Below are 16,244 nucleotides of genomic sequence, written 5' to 3'. Positions count from 1 at the left end.
GCAAAAAAACCTCTTCAGATTTTCTGGTGATGGTGGTAGGATCAAAACCTCTTGTCTTTTATCTGGCATCGCCAAGCAAGGGGTAATGCTTACTGTCCTTAATAAAAACATTACCATTTGGGGTAGAGGCACTGGTGCATGTTGATTGCCATAACAGGGAATAAAAGAGGGGATGAGTCACTAGCCAAGAATGAAAACACAGGCAGGGCAGGATCCTGCAGTGGCACATTAATTATAGTAACATTTTCTGTGATTCCCCTGCTACGTAACCACAGATGCCAGAGCACGAGTGGGGGCTGCAGTGAAAGGAGATGGCCAGGAAGAATGACCTGGCAAGGAAGGGAAAACAAACCCTTAATGAGGAAACAAAAACTCCAGAAAAATTCTCCTTGCTGCAGAGTGGAGTTTCCAGTTGATGCATCTGGTGTGGAAGAGGCACCTTTTCTCAGTGCTTTAGCAGAGGAGTGCTCTGGTATTTCTCTTAGAGCATGAGTCAGATGCAGGGGTTGCCAAAAAGCCATGCCAAGTCCTGTTCTCAGTTACATATGCCCACAACAATATGGCACATGAGCAGATAGTATCTCAGCACCGATTTGACATTGAAGCAGCTGTGGGCTGCTCTGTGCAGCTCTGCGGCTCCTCCATTTCACCTCTGTGCTCTCTCTGAAGTCTGATTAGCAACTGGATTGCAGATGGTATTACAAATTGTCAAGCCTGCAAATTCAACCAGATCAATGGTAAAGGTCTGTTTTTACTGTTATTTGACAGACAAAACTTATTTATAACTATGTAACTGATGAAGCACTAGACAGCAGATGCCCCAGTTTACTTGCTCTTTTTTCATATGGACAGGCTTAGATATAAAAAAAGCATAGACAAGAATCCATGAAATGAAACAGGACACATATACAGACCTTCTCTGTTTGCCAGAACTGTAAAGCTACATAAGATATGCAACACTGACATCTATTGGTACGCAAACTGTGTACTGATCCCTGTTTGTTTATTCTGTGGCAATATTTTTAGCTGTGTTCGCAGAGCCCTGAGGGTGTGTGCCGTGCTGTTGCGATAGCACACTGCCATCCTGGGGCACAGCTTTGTAAGCTGGCAGGGCTGCCCAGTAAAGAGCTTCTGGGATAACTTGCCATTAGGACACAGAAATTTAGTCTCAGCTGTGAATGGCCTATTCTCTTTGCACAGTATGAACTGTGGAGACTCCATGCTTCTGCAATCCCTGCTCACAGTGTACCCCCTCTTTTTGGTGTGTATTTTTCAGACACTTACACTTGTGTAAACGTTTGTAGCAAAAATATTTTCCTGTGACATTGCATTGTGGGAGGAAACAGACTTTAAGAATTTCTTCTCTCTTGAAAACCCAGTGGTTCTCCAAGGATCAGAAGTTAGAAGCAAATTGCTAGTAAAAATACTTCCTCTCTTTGGCTGTAAAGTCCTTGAGGCTCTGTGTAAGTCCAGCCCTAGGGAACTATAGTGATCTTCAACCTCCAGACTTCCCAGCCCATGAAGCAATTGCCAATTTAAGAAAGTTCTGGGTTAGTGTTTTTAGATTACCTGATTTGCCACACCCATATGTTTAAATGTGACGAAATTTACACCACAGGAGTAACTTTTCTGAGGAAGAGTCACAGGGACTTTTGCAGTCAGCTCCTGTGCTCCATCTATTTGTCAATAAGCCTGTGCGCTGAGAGGGTAAGTGAGATTTTTGTCAAGGGAATAGTTAACATGTGGGCATTAGAGACTTATCTGTTTCTCCTTGCCTGACTGTGGACAATAAGCAGGCAGTTTTATTCCCTTCCTTACTTACTATCACATTGTTCTCTCAGCTTTTCTGATTTAGAGTGGCATGTTTTAAGTGTTTGGAGGTTTGTTTCTAACTGAAGCTACCTGCTTACTGAGGAGCCAAAATCATGATTCTAGTTGAGTATGTGGTTTAATAACTACTATTAACTCCTGATGATTTATTTTTTCTTCCATAATTATACCTAAACTGCATAGTTCAATGCAAGAGGATAAACTGAGTTCCTGGAATAAGTGCGCTTGAGTATTTCAGGAGCATTGTTAAGTTAAATCTCCTAATTTTTTTAGGTTTATTGTGATTTTTTAAGACTTCTTAAATTATTTTCTGATTATTTCAGTTCCAAGTAATTTACCTAGCACCATGTGTCTTTGAAGAGATGGAGGGAGAAGCTTAAAGAATTATGTACTTTAACCAAGAGACATTGGTTTGCTTTCCTTTTACCAGCAGAGAAGCCTAGGAAAAACAAGAAGAGATCCTGTATAATTGATTTCAAAATGGATATTAATTTCTATTTTACCTGTTTCTTGAAATAAAGTGTTGCCAAATTTTATTAAATGAATGAGTTCTAGGTTTCTCACATCTAAGTCAGCTGTCTGTAAAGAAACCTAAACTGAGTAAGATTGCACATCATGAACTTCATGAAATCTTGTGTAACAAAAGCTGAGAAGGAAGGAACTGTGAGAAGACTGGATTTCCATTGTAGACTTAGTCATTGCTGTTGCCCAAGAAGTGGTAACTGATGCATTTACTGCTAATGACTAATAAAATAGAGCACAAGCAGAGACAAATGCTGCCTTTAGAAGAGAGTAGCTTTTCTATGTAGCAATGCAAGAAACCCCCACTGAGCAGTCAGGTCAGGAAACCTGTAGCATCAGAGCTATCCTGGATGAACAGTTTTATGCATACAGGACACAATAATGCCCCTGGGTGAAAATTTTTTCCCTCTTACCATGAGTAATCATCCTACTAGGTGTCATCTCACTAAGGAGTCCCTAGAACCAGAGCTGAAGGCAAAGGATAGCAAATTCCAGACATTTTCACAAAGCTTCATTCCCTTCTTCCTTTTCTTATTGAAATTAAAATATTGCTTTTATTCGAGTGTTTTCAACAGATGTCGTAACTGGTTGTATTTGTGAATCCAGACATATGGGTTTAAAAAATACCTCCAAGCTAGAGGCCCTTGATTCTAATTGTAAACTGAATCACTGTTTTAGGATCTACAATGACACATATGTATTAGATGATCCACCATCATAAAGAAAACAGAAGAAGCCAGAGTCAGCGGCATACCTTGTCAATGACCTACACTTCTTTATAAAATGTCCATTAAACAGCAATGCTTTCTTCATCAGTTACACAGATAATCTTGTCCTTCAAAAGTCTCTGCAACTGTCTGGCTGCAAAGACAATATACTGGGGTTCAGAAAAATACTTCTCGTTTCCTCCTTGCCCTCTTTCTCACACATATCCTTACTTGATAAAGCTGTCCAGCCCAGTGCTGCTTGCAAAGCCATCAACAAAACCATCCAGTCACCAGCATAAGGATTAGGGAGACCAGGCAGTGAAATACGAACATATAGACAAATGTGAGGAGGAAAAAAACTCACAGAATAAAAGAGTAGTCCAACAGCTTTTCTAAAATTTAATAAAATTAAATCACTGATGGACCCCAGCATCTGCAAAATCATTTTCCCACAAGACCTTACTTACTAATTCCCTGAGCAGCCTGAAACCTGCTCTCCTCATGTCCAGAGCTGATGTTTTGCTGGCACTTTTTCCCTTGTCAAAAGAGATTTTAAACTCATTTGGTCCATGGTACAGTAGCCAAGATGGGTGCCAATCTCCACTTTGCTCACGAGATCCACTCTGTTGACAAGCAGTAGATCAAGGAGGGCATCTTTCCCTTGGGACCTATTCCATAACAATGTCATCCACATTTTTTAGGAATCTTCTGGCTCAGTTTGTACCAACTGTGTGATGCTCAATTAATTTCTGGCGAGTAGAAGTCCCCCATAAGGACAAGGGCAGTTGACCTGGAAGTTTCCCGTAATTCCCCAAAGAATAATTCATTGGCATCATCATCCTGGCTGGGAGGTCTAAAGTAGACTTCCACGATGATATTTGCACTATTTATTTGCCCCTAGATTCTTACCAGAGACATTGCCAACTGTGAGATCTATACATTCTAACCCTTCTATTACACACAGTGCCACGCCTCCGCCTCTTCTGCCCTGCTTGTCCATCCTGAAGAGCCTGTAACCTTCCAAGAGGGCACTCCCACCAGGACTCATCCCACCAGCCACAGGACTCATCCTTCCAGGTTTCACTTATGGCAGTGAGGTCAAATCTCTGGGACTAGGCCAAAACTTCAAGCTCCTCTTCTTTGTTCTTCATGCTGCGTGCATTGGTGTTGAAATATTTCAGGTCATATTCATTCTTGGGCTAACACAAAAAATTTCCTCCAGAAACTTTGAGCAAATACTCAGCTACATATTTAAAGGTTGTTGTTATTTAACCTGGTGATTTAAAATTCATTTTTTTTCTGATGTGGGAAGAGTTCATTAAATTAAGTTACTGATTACAAATTACACTTTCCCTTGATTCCTCTCATACATATTTACTCAGTAAATTCCTCTTGCAATTTACTCAGTAAAATAAATTTAGGATTGTCTAAGCTATTCACACAGTACTAAAAGATGATTGAGTCATTTTTAATCAGTTTCTTCATATAAAAACAAATTCATAATATCTGTTTTCTGTCAAGTAAAGCATGTGACATTCCTCTGATGCACCCAGAACATCTCAGATTTGCTCCCTCTGGGCAGAATCACAGATGCCATTTCCTTTCCAGAACAGAGATTATCCAAGCTGAACCCACAAGTTCCCTGACCATGGTCATTTCCATTTCTCTGCTGTCTGACCCCTTTGTGATTCTGCCTTTCCCACATACTTGACATCATCAGCTTCCTGGAAAGCTGAGATAAGATAATACCTTCGTAGTTATGTAATGCCTACATTATGCAGTCATGGTGGAGGCAATTGCTGCTCCTTTCATTTTCTATCTCTTTGTCTTTTTAGAGGAATATTTGCCCTAAGACTGTTCAAATTTTGATAGCTTTTACTCCTTCTAAACAGAAATTCAAAGAGAATTCAAATTCAATCCCTGAGCTCTATAGCCCAGTTGAATTCACTGGATATTCAATCCAACTGAATAAAAATTTATAATAAACTGTTTCAGTTAACAGTTAACATAATCCTATTGACAGGTGAACTCAGTGGAGGAATGGACTATGGGAGTTGGTAAAGGATTCCATTTGTCTCTCAGTTTTAAAAGCTTATCCTGTCTATTGCTAACTTCATGCTGTCAATCATCCTAAAAATTAGTTCAAGCAAATTTTTTCAAGACTATAGTCTCTACTCTCGTTATGGTTCTGAAGCATCTTCAACTGCTTTTTAATCTCTGTCTTGGAGATTTCATTCCATTCCCATTTCCTACAGTAGAATTGAAAGTAAAGAGGTGTAGGTTTTTCTCACTCTGCAGTGCTTGCCATTTTTTATACTGACACCCTTCCCTTCCACCCTACCTCTGGCTGTTCTTTTCAGTTCACAGGTATGTCAGCTGGGGATATCACCCGGCCTCCTAGCACAGTTTGGATAAACATACTCTGGAAAACAACAATGTAGAGTGCTGGTGTGGTTTTATTTGCTTCTAGAGGCAAAATACAGAGGTAAGAAAATGCAGATCTGAAGGTGAAAAAGGTATCAAGAGGTTGATTTCAAGGGATCCTTCAACCCTCCAATTTACAGTGTCAGAGGACAGCCTCATTGATGTTTGTGGGATCCCCAACTACTATCAGCAGCAAAGGTTCAGGGCCAAAGGGAGCAATTATTTCAATGTCCCTTTGTCCACCATGCACAAAGTCAGCAACTTGGCTGTAGGACTTTGATTTAAACTGGGATTTCCTGACGTAGATAGCACAGCAGGTTACGTCTGCCAGAGGAGGCGGAAGGTAGATGGTCTTTCTCTATGTTTTACTTATCAATCCCTAAGACTTTACTCTCACAATGTTTTGCACCAGTTCATTCTATACACCTTTTGCTATGAGTTTTCTTGTAAAATAAAGGACAACAGTCTTATTTCTACCTTTAGGTACAGTCTGAATAAGTCCATTTTTCCAAGTTAACATTTGCTTTAATAAACTGAAGACAGTATTCCTGCAGCTATCACAACTCAGTAAAGAAAGAATACCCAAGTTAAAAATAGATTCATAGTCTCCCATGGCAAAAGGCGGGAAATTGGCTGCAGTTGAACTAATATTTCTCTTGAAATGATATGTAGCTGCCATTTGCTACACAGCTTATGCTCATCCCCAGGCAATTCCAGATGCCTTTGGAAAACCACCTGAAACTTTGTGCTGCACTGCCTATATATGGTATGATTCCTCATGCTTGTAGCTCTTTGGTACGGAAGAAATGTGTGTCTTTATAGAAGTGCCTATCGTTTAAGATGATTCATTTGTAGTATTTCCCCTTTTTGAGTGAAGAGTAAAGGAAGTGAATCCCAAAACGGGGAACTTGCATCCAGGCTTGTAAATTCTTCTCTCTTGGATCTTGTAAATAGGTAAACAGAAACAAAATCACAAAAAAAAAACCAAAAACATGCATCATCCAGTACAATGTAGGCTACCATGCAGACATAAGGCTTTAAACAATTTTTGGAAGTAGGTATCATATATCATTTTCAGCTATAACCAAAGCTTGATTTGCCAGTCAATGCAAGATTATAGATGAAATAATGATTTTTTACAATGTAGCCAATATAAAACTTTTGATAATAACATATACTTCTGTTAAGCTGATAAATATTAGAGAATTACCTACTTGTTGTCTGTTTCTCTACAGGAGATGAGTGATATTGAAACAATCTATTCATCAGTTTCTAACATTTTTGCCTAGAAAGCATTCTTAGTTTAAGATTCATCATTTTTACCTCTCATGTGGGCATTATTTTACCTGGCTTTAGCCATCCAGAATTTTGATGTCTAGCCTAAACCTGTCATCTACGCTCCTTTTGTAATGAATGCAGGGAAAATAAAGATGTCTAATGAAAGATGGAAAATACTGTCATTTGGGGTAACACTTATATAGGTGGATTAAATATAAGAAAACTAACAAATTGTAAGTCATTTGATAGGCATGTGTATTCTTCTGCAGATCAATCTGTAACACGGCAAAATACACTCAAGCCTAAGCTCTGGTGGTGGGTGCTCTTCCATGAAAATGCACAAGGGAGTTGTTCGCCCTCTGACCACTTGATAGACATGAACATGTATGTGTATGTATGTGTATATAATCACTTTCTAGTTGTTACCTGCAGGCATATTTGTGCACCCACCTAAAGGACACAAACCATTACCTAAAGACTTGATTAGTCTGATATCAGGTTTCTATATCATATATATCAGTGTGATTCAGAGATGAAAGACCATAAAATGGATGAACAAGTTGTAACTGAAACAAGAAAATGTTTATGTTAACCTAATGGATCTCCTGTTACGATATTCAAATATCTTTCTTCCTTGGAAATGAATTTACACAAAGATCAATATTGAAATTTGAGGGTTTTCTCATGTATGTGGTGGAGTTTTGTGTGATTATCCATAAATCAGTTTATCTCTAAAATTTAGCTTCTCTGTAAACTCAATGAAATGAAAACCAAGGGATGCGGATGCACACTGAATATAGAGAAATTAAGATCAACAGGGTAATAAGAACAAAGTTCAAAGCTACAGAGTGGCTGAGTGAATGTAAATGAAGCAGAAAAGTTAAACGGACATCAGAGATGTGAAGGGGGATATATGCCGTTCCCAAGTGGGTGACATCTGCCTCCCTGCAAGTCCAGTGAAATACAGGGGGGAGGAGGCGTGTGAGTGAGAGTGTGTGCGCGTGTGAACTTGAACCAAACACTGATTTTCTGCAGCCACCTTGTGTCGAAAATGGATATTGCAGCTCTCAAAATCTGTTTTTGTAAATCCAGTGCCCTGCTTCAGCGAGGTGCTGCACCAAAGTGCATTGAGGCTCATAATTGTCGCTGCTGTTGCTAGGGAACCTGGAACGTGTGGAGAGTTATGTCGTTGGGAAAACACTCTGAATTAGGGTGAATTTTACTGATATTCAGTTTTTAGGAGAAAATGTCACATAACAAGAAAACATTACATTTAGATCCTATTTCTTTGCAGCTTGAACTTTGCAGAATCAAAGGGGATCTTGCCATTTGTCTTAACACTCAGTTAGGTCCTATTAAATATTATTTTTTCAGAATGCAAAAAGTGCAAGGTCTTATAGTCTTCTTTTCAAAATGGGCTAGCATTTTGACTGAAAAAAGAAATCCACAGAAATCAGGGCTCAGAAACCAGAAATGGCTATTGATTGAGCTTTAGTGGGCAGTCCCAAAATTCTTTTACTAGATAACACTGCATCTGCTCCAGACACAGGCAACAAGATGCTAGCTTACATTGGACTAGAAAAAGTAAGTGCTTTGTCATTGATATAACCCTCATTTCTCTTTTCTCCAATCATGCATTTAATTTAAATTCAGAGACAAGACACAAGTGACAGTTATCATTTTCCACGACAGGTTTGTAACGAGAGCAAGAATTATTTCCCATTTAGGGCAAAAAGCTGTCTACTGTTCTTCTGTGACAATATTCTCATCTCTTCCACTTCACTACCGCCGAAACAACTATTTCCCCTTGGCTCATCTAGCTGTGGGCTAGGCTGGCACCATGTGATAGCCTTCAAGGTGGAGAAGCCCTCGATGCAACAATCTGACAGTTTAACTGCTCTGAGTGTTTAACTCCCAGCAGTTCACCAGGAGGAAAACTGAGCCAGACGCATCTTAGAACAAGTTTTTTGTCTCTCCTCTTTGCTCATAGAGGCAGGTTGCAGGTACTAACTCTATGTTTGTTTATTCCTGGAAATTTGGGACCTACTCTTATGTGAGGTGAATAGCTTTTCTCCATAAATTACCAAATTATGGACTCTATATTTTTTCTGTGGCTGTGGAAGCCCAAAGCTGCCTGTTTAAGGCAAACACATTGCCTTCAGCCAGATAATGCTGAGGAACATTTACCAGTGGCAAATAACTAGTGTCATGCTGCTGGAATTGGTGAGACACTGGGAGCAGACATGTGTCCTTCACTAGTAAGCCAGTCTATAGAAATGCTCCCAACTTTGTACCTCGTGTCTGGGCTTTTCAACAACATTTTAAAAAGACATAATCCAAGAAAAGAAGAACCAGCAACATAAGCCAAAAGAGAAAGCAGGCTCCAGCCTGCCTGGGAAAGAAGAAGGTTGTATTTTAAGTCAGCTGTGAGACAATCACGGATCATAAGAATATTCAGTAAATGCGATCAATGGGATGTAACAGCTGTATCAATATGACAAATTGGAGGAATTACTCCAAACCACCAAGCAACAGGGGACATGAATTACAGTTTGGTATTTCATTTACAGGCCAGGCAAGGTCAAACTACTATTATTATTGCTCACTGGCTTTCCACTGTTCAGACTGCAGATGTAATAGTGGGCACAGTGGTTGAAATGGGAACACACACAGAGCTGATGGAGAAAAAGGAGCCATGTTATTCACTTGCAACCTCACAGGTACATTTATTTTCATTGCTATTATTACTTACACAAACATAGCATGCAGGATGGATGCATCATGGATCAAATCCCCACTGACCCATATTTTTTATGTGGGAGTTGGAAATATGACCCTGCATAGATGCATTTGTTACTCAGCAATTTTACAAATGCTGGTTTCTTTTATGCACCACGGTGAATTTGTTTATTTCTGAATGGCTCAGATGACCTTTAAAAGACAAGTTGGCTCACGATTCATGCATAATCTGGGATGTGCTTTAAAGTGACACTTAAGCACAGATGCAGACACACCAAGCGACCTAGCAGCTAGATCACAGCTGTCAGCAGAAAAACCCTTTGGTGCTCTGCTGTCAGTGCTGCCAGGTACTGAGATATATCCAAAATCAACTCACTCTCAAGTAAGGTTGCAATGTCCTGGCAACACCTGTAATCTCAATTAGAAGTGTGGGTGAAGGTTTCCACAGTTCAGAGTGGGCTGTAAAGACAAGAGCAGCAGCTGAGGTGGTAACTCTGAGCCCTACCTGTGCTGTAGGAGCCAAACTGAAAACAAAAGCAAGAGAAGGACATAAAAATCATGCCAGCCAGCACCTTTTTTTTGTGCAGATATATTAACAGCTTGGACCTTTTTCCCATGCTGCTCTGCCTCCGACAGCAAAATGAAAAGTACAAATGAAAGCATAGGAAAGGCAGAGAGAGGCCAAGTATGGACAGGTTCTCCACCGCTCCATTTAATGAGGTTTGAGCAATTGCTACTTTTACAGGCAGAAAAATGCTGGCAACAGGATAGGGGGGTAGAGAGACAATGTCTTGACCCAGTACACTGTCAGTTCACATACTATTTGTAGGAGCACAACTTGAGACAATTCTGTTTAACACAAGCAAGTTAAAATGGACAATAAAAGCAGGGGACTGTATTTCCAGGGGTTACTTAAGCACAGTTTAAAAGCTGTGTTTTGGAAAATTACTTTAAAACATATACTTATCTGGCCCTGCCCAGGAATGCCATGTAAGCCATTTAATAGGTTCTGCCACAGCTGACAGTGTGCTGTGGCAAGGACATCTTTCAGGCACACTGTCTAGAATTAGTTAACTTAGATATTTGGGGGAGGAGGGGAGAAAGGTTGATAGAACTAGAAGTATTCACAAAGGAAATGATTGCAAAATTTTAAGGGTAAAATCTTGCTCTACTTGACCTTGATCATAGCTTTGGTAACCTGTAGACACTGACAAAGATGCACTTGCAAATTGCAGCAGCCACCAAACACATTTCCTCAAGAATTTGCAAAAACATTAAAAAAAATGAAATTAAAAGTTCCCAATGAATGAAAGAATCTATTGTTTGCTTGCAAACTTTGTCATTTGAAGAGGTACTAAGTAATTACATCATTGTAGTCAATGGATACCTGCAGGAACCTTTCAAAATTGCACAGAATTAATCTCTCTGAGGAAAAAGAAGTACAGTTTTCCTGTAGACTTGTATGTGGATTTTCTGATAACTAAGGAAAATGTTTCTAATGCTACATAGAATCATAGAATCATTAAGGTTAGAAAAGACATCTAAGATCACTGAGTGGCATAAGCAGTAGCTTTTAGAAATAGAGCTCATTCAGTGAGATGAATAAATGTAGAACTGAATATCAGAGTACTTATGTGAAACTAGAAAGAGAAACAAGTCAAATTTTGACAGCCACAGTGACCAACACAATACATTTCTGATTGATTGAATTTTTGCATGTCTTATGACATAAATTAGTTTGAATGGATGTTACTTCTTAGAGGAACTAATGATCACAGAAGATCCTAAGGGTGGACCAAACATCAACAGATTGAAACCCAATGGAGCAAATGTGAAATCGTGCTCCATAATATGAACATGAAGAATCAGCCCCTCAGAAAGTAGTGATCCACACCGGCTAAAAGGTCCAAGGGTCTCACTGAACACTAAAATGAAGAGGATAAGCATTTGTCAAACAGTGTAACTGTGGACTCTCCACCCTTGGAGCTGGTGAAGACTTAAGCAGTGAGGCCCCAGGCAGCTGACTCTGAACTGACTCCGCAGGGTGGACTGGATGACCTCTGGAGATTCCTTCTGATCAACAAGGTTCTGTGAATTTATGACTCCCAGTGATAGCTCCTGCATAGCACTTCCCCTTTCATACTGACATCACTTCTTCAGAAAAACACATCAACAACTATTTCTGTAGTGATCAGGAGGACTGTTTCCTTTTACTAAAATTAGTGTCATTGTTACTCATGGTCCTTAGGTAGCACTATGGATTTAATCAGGACTGTGTCCTCACCCTTGTTCTCTGCTACTTCAGGATTCTTTTGTTTGATTACTGCTGCGTGTGCTGAAGACAACATTCAGATTAGTTTATCTTAAAAAGTAGAAATAACAACAATTTCAAAGTATTTTTTAGTTTCTTATTTCTGAAGATTAATTAAATGAGTATGAATGATCACTTATTGGTCTGTGAGGACCGACCACAGTTTGAAAGGTGACTGGAGTAACAGGACTATTGTTTCTCAGATTGATTCTTTATTAAATATTATTGCCATACAAGTCTCCAACAATATCCACCCTCTGGACATATTAGAAGAGCCTTTGGTTCTTTGAACACCTTAAGAGAAAGTGCATAGGAGAAAGACTGCACACATTTTCTCAGGGGGTACTTTACTGGTAAACTTTAGGAAATAAGATAACTTGGCAAAAGTTTAAAGGGTAACATACAACCAAAACAAAGAATTCCACAAAGCACTGACTTAGCACATGTTAACCCATACAACTTGGCAAAATCCAATCCATTCAGTCCCAAGTTACCCAAAATATTAAGACAGGAGATTAAAAGAAGAAGGAAGAGAGAGAGAAAGCACCAGAGAGTCCTGTGCAAGTCCAGAACCCAAGAGCCTTGCAGGGGCTGGAGTATGGGATAGGGTATCACCTCATCTCCATGAAATTCAGTTTGTCCCTTCTCTGAGAAGGGAAAACCTCTGAGAAGAATCTGGCTCCAACTTCTCTGTATCATCCTATTAGTTGTACACAGCAATTGTACTTCTTTTCTCCAAACTGAACAAACTGATTTCTCTCAGCATCTCAGTAACTTCTCATGCACAGTGTTCCAGAGCTCTCTTTATCTTTGTAGCCTTCTGCAGAGCTCACTTCAGTATGCCAATCCCTTTTCTTTTTTTTTTTTTTTTTTTCAGTGGGAAGCCCAGGGTTTGACACAGTGCTCCTGACATGCTCCCAGTTTCTGAATAGAAAATAATCATGTCCCTTCACCTGCTGACTGTACTCCTTCACCTTGTGCTGTTGCCTCTCTTTCCTGGAAGGGCACACTGCTCCTCATGTCCACCATGTTGTCCAGCAGGATCCTCAGATACCATAAAATAAGGAAGACTGCTGACTCAGTAGTGACAAGCTGAAAACTGGCAGCTAGACAGTCTCACTTAGGACAGTCAAAGCCATGGCCAAGAAACCTTACAAGTATAATAAAAAATTATATGCATAAAAATTTTTTTTCTATATGACTGAAATATGTGCCTATATGTGTGTCTAAGCTTATTTAAATACATATACTCAGTGTAGATAAGCCCAAAATGTTTATGTGAGTTCTTAAGCAAAACTATAATGACTGCTTATTTTGAACGAAGCTACATATAGTCATTGTTTCTATTGCTGTTTTTCCTATGCAAATACTCTGTGCAAACAATCTGTTTCCAAAATCAGTATCCTAACTTCACCAGAACATCCTACTTTAATTCTCCTATCAACAAGAGTGAACGAATTTTATTGATCAGTCTGTCCGAAAAAAAAGCCAAGTTAAGATTAGTATAAACCTAAAAAAAATTTCCCCCATACATCTTGTACATGATCTGGAAAAGTCCTTTTCATTTCCATACTCATTTCATTTGGACTTCCTTTTTAATATTTCATCTAAATATTGATCTGTGGAAAACAATTTCCATAAAAGTACTATATATAAATGTCTAATTTAAATTGCAAGTTTCTCCATTTTTTCTAAAGCAGCAAACAGCCAAATCCTATTACCCTGAACAGTTTGATATCATAAATATTTATCCAAGCCCAGTGGTTATTTATTATAGTGAGGTTAGACTATGTCTTCAACCCAAATTTATTTCCACAGTTGCAGTTGGAGCTAATGAAGTCCACATCGTCGCATTGATGATATTCTTTCAAAATGCGCATTAAAACCCAATGTCTTTTACAGAGTTTGCAACAGAACTGCTTTGGAAACTTTCACACTAAGTGTTCACTCTCAGTCTGGAAATAATCACTTACATAATGTTTTTCTCCCTTTCCTATTCCATTGTCAAGACTGTGACTGAGAATTTTATAAAATTCATGAACTACAGCACTCTTTAGTGAGCTATTAAATCAATATTATTTTTACTTGTCTTTTTACCTTTTGTTTACAAAAAAGAATGATAATTAGGGAACTCAAAATGAACCCTTTGTCTTTTCCATTACATTGGTAATATTTTGTTAATCCATTGAATCTTGCAGGTAATTCTTAGGTTTGACAGAATAAGGTGTCAAAGAAGCAGTTTCTATTCTGCTTGGGTTTTGGATAGATCTAGTTTCCACAGCCAAGGGATCATGATATGAGAGACAAGTGTTTGACTATGCAACTGTCTTTATCCAATCTCTTTAGTATTTACCTGTAATATTCTATTATTAAAGGCTATTGCAATAACTGATATAAACCCTGCAAAAGCAGCTGAGTGCCTGTAACTGTAAAAGTGAAATATAGTACACACATAGTTGTTTTCTTGCAAGGATTTCATTATAGAAAAGTAGGAGAAATTCTAAGAACTTTGTTCAGGGTTGTAGAACTTAAAATCTTAAATGTGTTGTTATCAGGCACACTAATGAACACAGAACTTCTTTATCTTATTACAAAAATTAATAGGAAATAGCTCTAGTCACATTTAACTCTTGTCCAGTTCAATGTTATTGTATAACTTCTACAGAAAAAAAATAAAAGATAATTAATACTTGAAGCATTTGCCAATTACCTATCTTTTGATGTACCTATCAGTCTCAGAAGAGATCTTATGCTAAGTACACCCACAACTAAATATTGTTTTCTCACACAATTTCCCTCACCAATCATGGCACTATAATCTAGTGGGAACAGGACTCAGCTTCCTTTAATAATTGGCTCAACTAACCAAACACGATGCAGTTCGTAGCTTTATCTACAACACACACCAGCCGCAAATGTGCAAAGAAAGTTTGCAAGAATCTCCACTGCTTGGCCACCATCCCCATTTTGCTGATTAAGACACAAGACATTGTTTCTTATTTTTAGCAGTCGTAACTCTGCCTGCCAAGAGCAAATGATTAATAAGGTCCTTAAAATGACTTAACAGCTGTAAATCAAGTAGTAATTTTAAGAAGCAGAGCTCATGGACAAAATAGCTGTTTAGTTTGCCAGGGAGCAGAAAGATATATTTAGTCACGTCTGGATGCTAAAATTGCCTCCCATCAGATCCTTTAGAAGGTCAAGTTGATTATTCCTCAGGCCTTGTCTGCATGTTGCTTCTGAAAACGTCTCACTACAGCATGCATAGATTCCCATTTTTTTTTCAGGATTTCCAAGTATCACAGACACAAGTCTCTTTGAATCTGGACCTTGTTTGAGAAAATAGGAGGTGTTTCTACATATTGCTGGCTCTGTGTCCTGGATTTTGTTTTCCATGTCTCTCTGAGGCTCTTGTCACCGCCTCCTTTTCATGCTGCTCCTTGCATCCTTACTTCTGCCAAATATATTAGCTAAGATCAAGTAAGCAAATCCAGCTGAAAGTAATAAGTTTTTCCAGAATCACCTCTATCACCTACATGTCTCTCCATTTTGAATTCCTTCACTCATGCTTATTCTGGCAGTAAATTTCTGGCCATTCTCAGTGCCAAGTTCAGCAGGCTTTTTCAGGGACACTTTACTTAAAACCATTTAGAAGGTATTCATGGTACACCAGTGGCATGCACTTCCCTGGGTGTGAATGACTGTACTTACAAATGTGGCCAGGGCAGCAATGTAGGCTGCTTGCTCAGAATGGTGAATGGTTGAAGCTGGAGAAGCATTCCTGTGTATCCACTGTCCAGCAGTGTCTGCCATAACCAAATTATCTGCTACAGCTGATTCTCAAATGAGAGCTTAAATCATATTCTGGTTATTTTACAACCAACTTTTGTTTAAAAGGCCTGTTTCTTCACCCCATGTAGCCAATGGAGCATCTCTGCGGTCTTTAGAGTCAGACCAATCCTATCTCATGTAAAGAAAATTGACATTCTGTAGTTCATGAACTCTGCAATACATCCATGCAAAGCTTTTAGTAATGATTTTGAAACTCTTTCTTTAAACACCCAGAAGACTAGAAATTTAAAAAAAAAAAAAAAAAAAAAAACAAAACAAAAAAAAAAAACACAAAAACAAAAACAAAAACAAAAACAAAAAAAACACCAGAACTAAAAGCCTATTTTTCTAAAAACTTATTTTTCAGCCCAAGTTGATGTCATTTGGACCACAACATTCCCTTAACAAGTGTAGCAAGGACTGTGACACAGTGGAAGTAACCTCAGTTGAAATCAACACCTGCATCAAAATAGTTTGTTCATTGTTTAGCAAATTTTATGCTGAGGAAATATTTGAAAAATTAAGCCTTTTCCAGATCTCCATTTTTCAACTACCTTCACTCCAGCCTTGGAATCAGACTTATCTTAATGCAAATGGACCAG

General features: G+C 38.8%; 1 long non-coding RNA gene across 1 annotated transcript; it reads left to right on the top strand.

Annotated features, from left to right (window-relative positions):
* Positions 1-1,638: 1,638 nt before the first annotated feature.
* Positions 1,639-13,368, top strand: LOC127470441 (uncharacterized). Its single transcript, XR_007904300.1, has 3 exons — positions 1,639-1,707; positions 5,420-5,544; positions 12,689-13,368. It is a non-coding gene; the product is annotated as an uncharacterized LOC127470441 (long non-coding RNA).
* Positions 13,369-16,244: the final 2,876 nt, after the last annotated feature.

Source organism: Manacus candei, unplaced genomic scaffold (genome assembly GCF_025592945.1).
Source record: "Manacus candei isolate 608988 ecotype Guabito, Panama unplaced genomic scaffold, ASM2559294v1 h1tg000021l, whole genome shotgun sequence".
Lineage (NCBI taxonomy): Eukaryota > Metazoa > Chordata > Aves > Passeriformes > Pipridae > Manacus > Manacus candei.
Note: the sequence above shows the minus strand (reverse complement) of the source record. Positions and strands in the feature narration are given on the sequence as shown.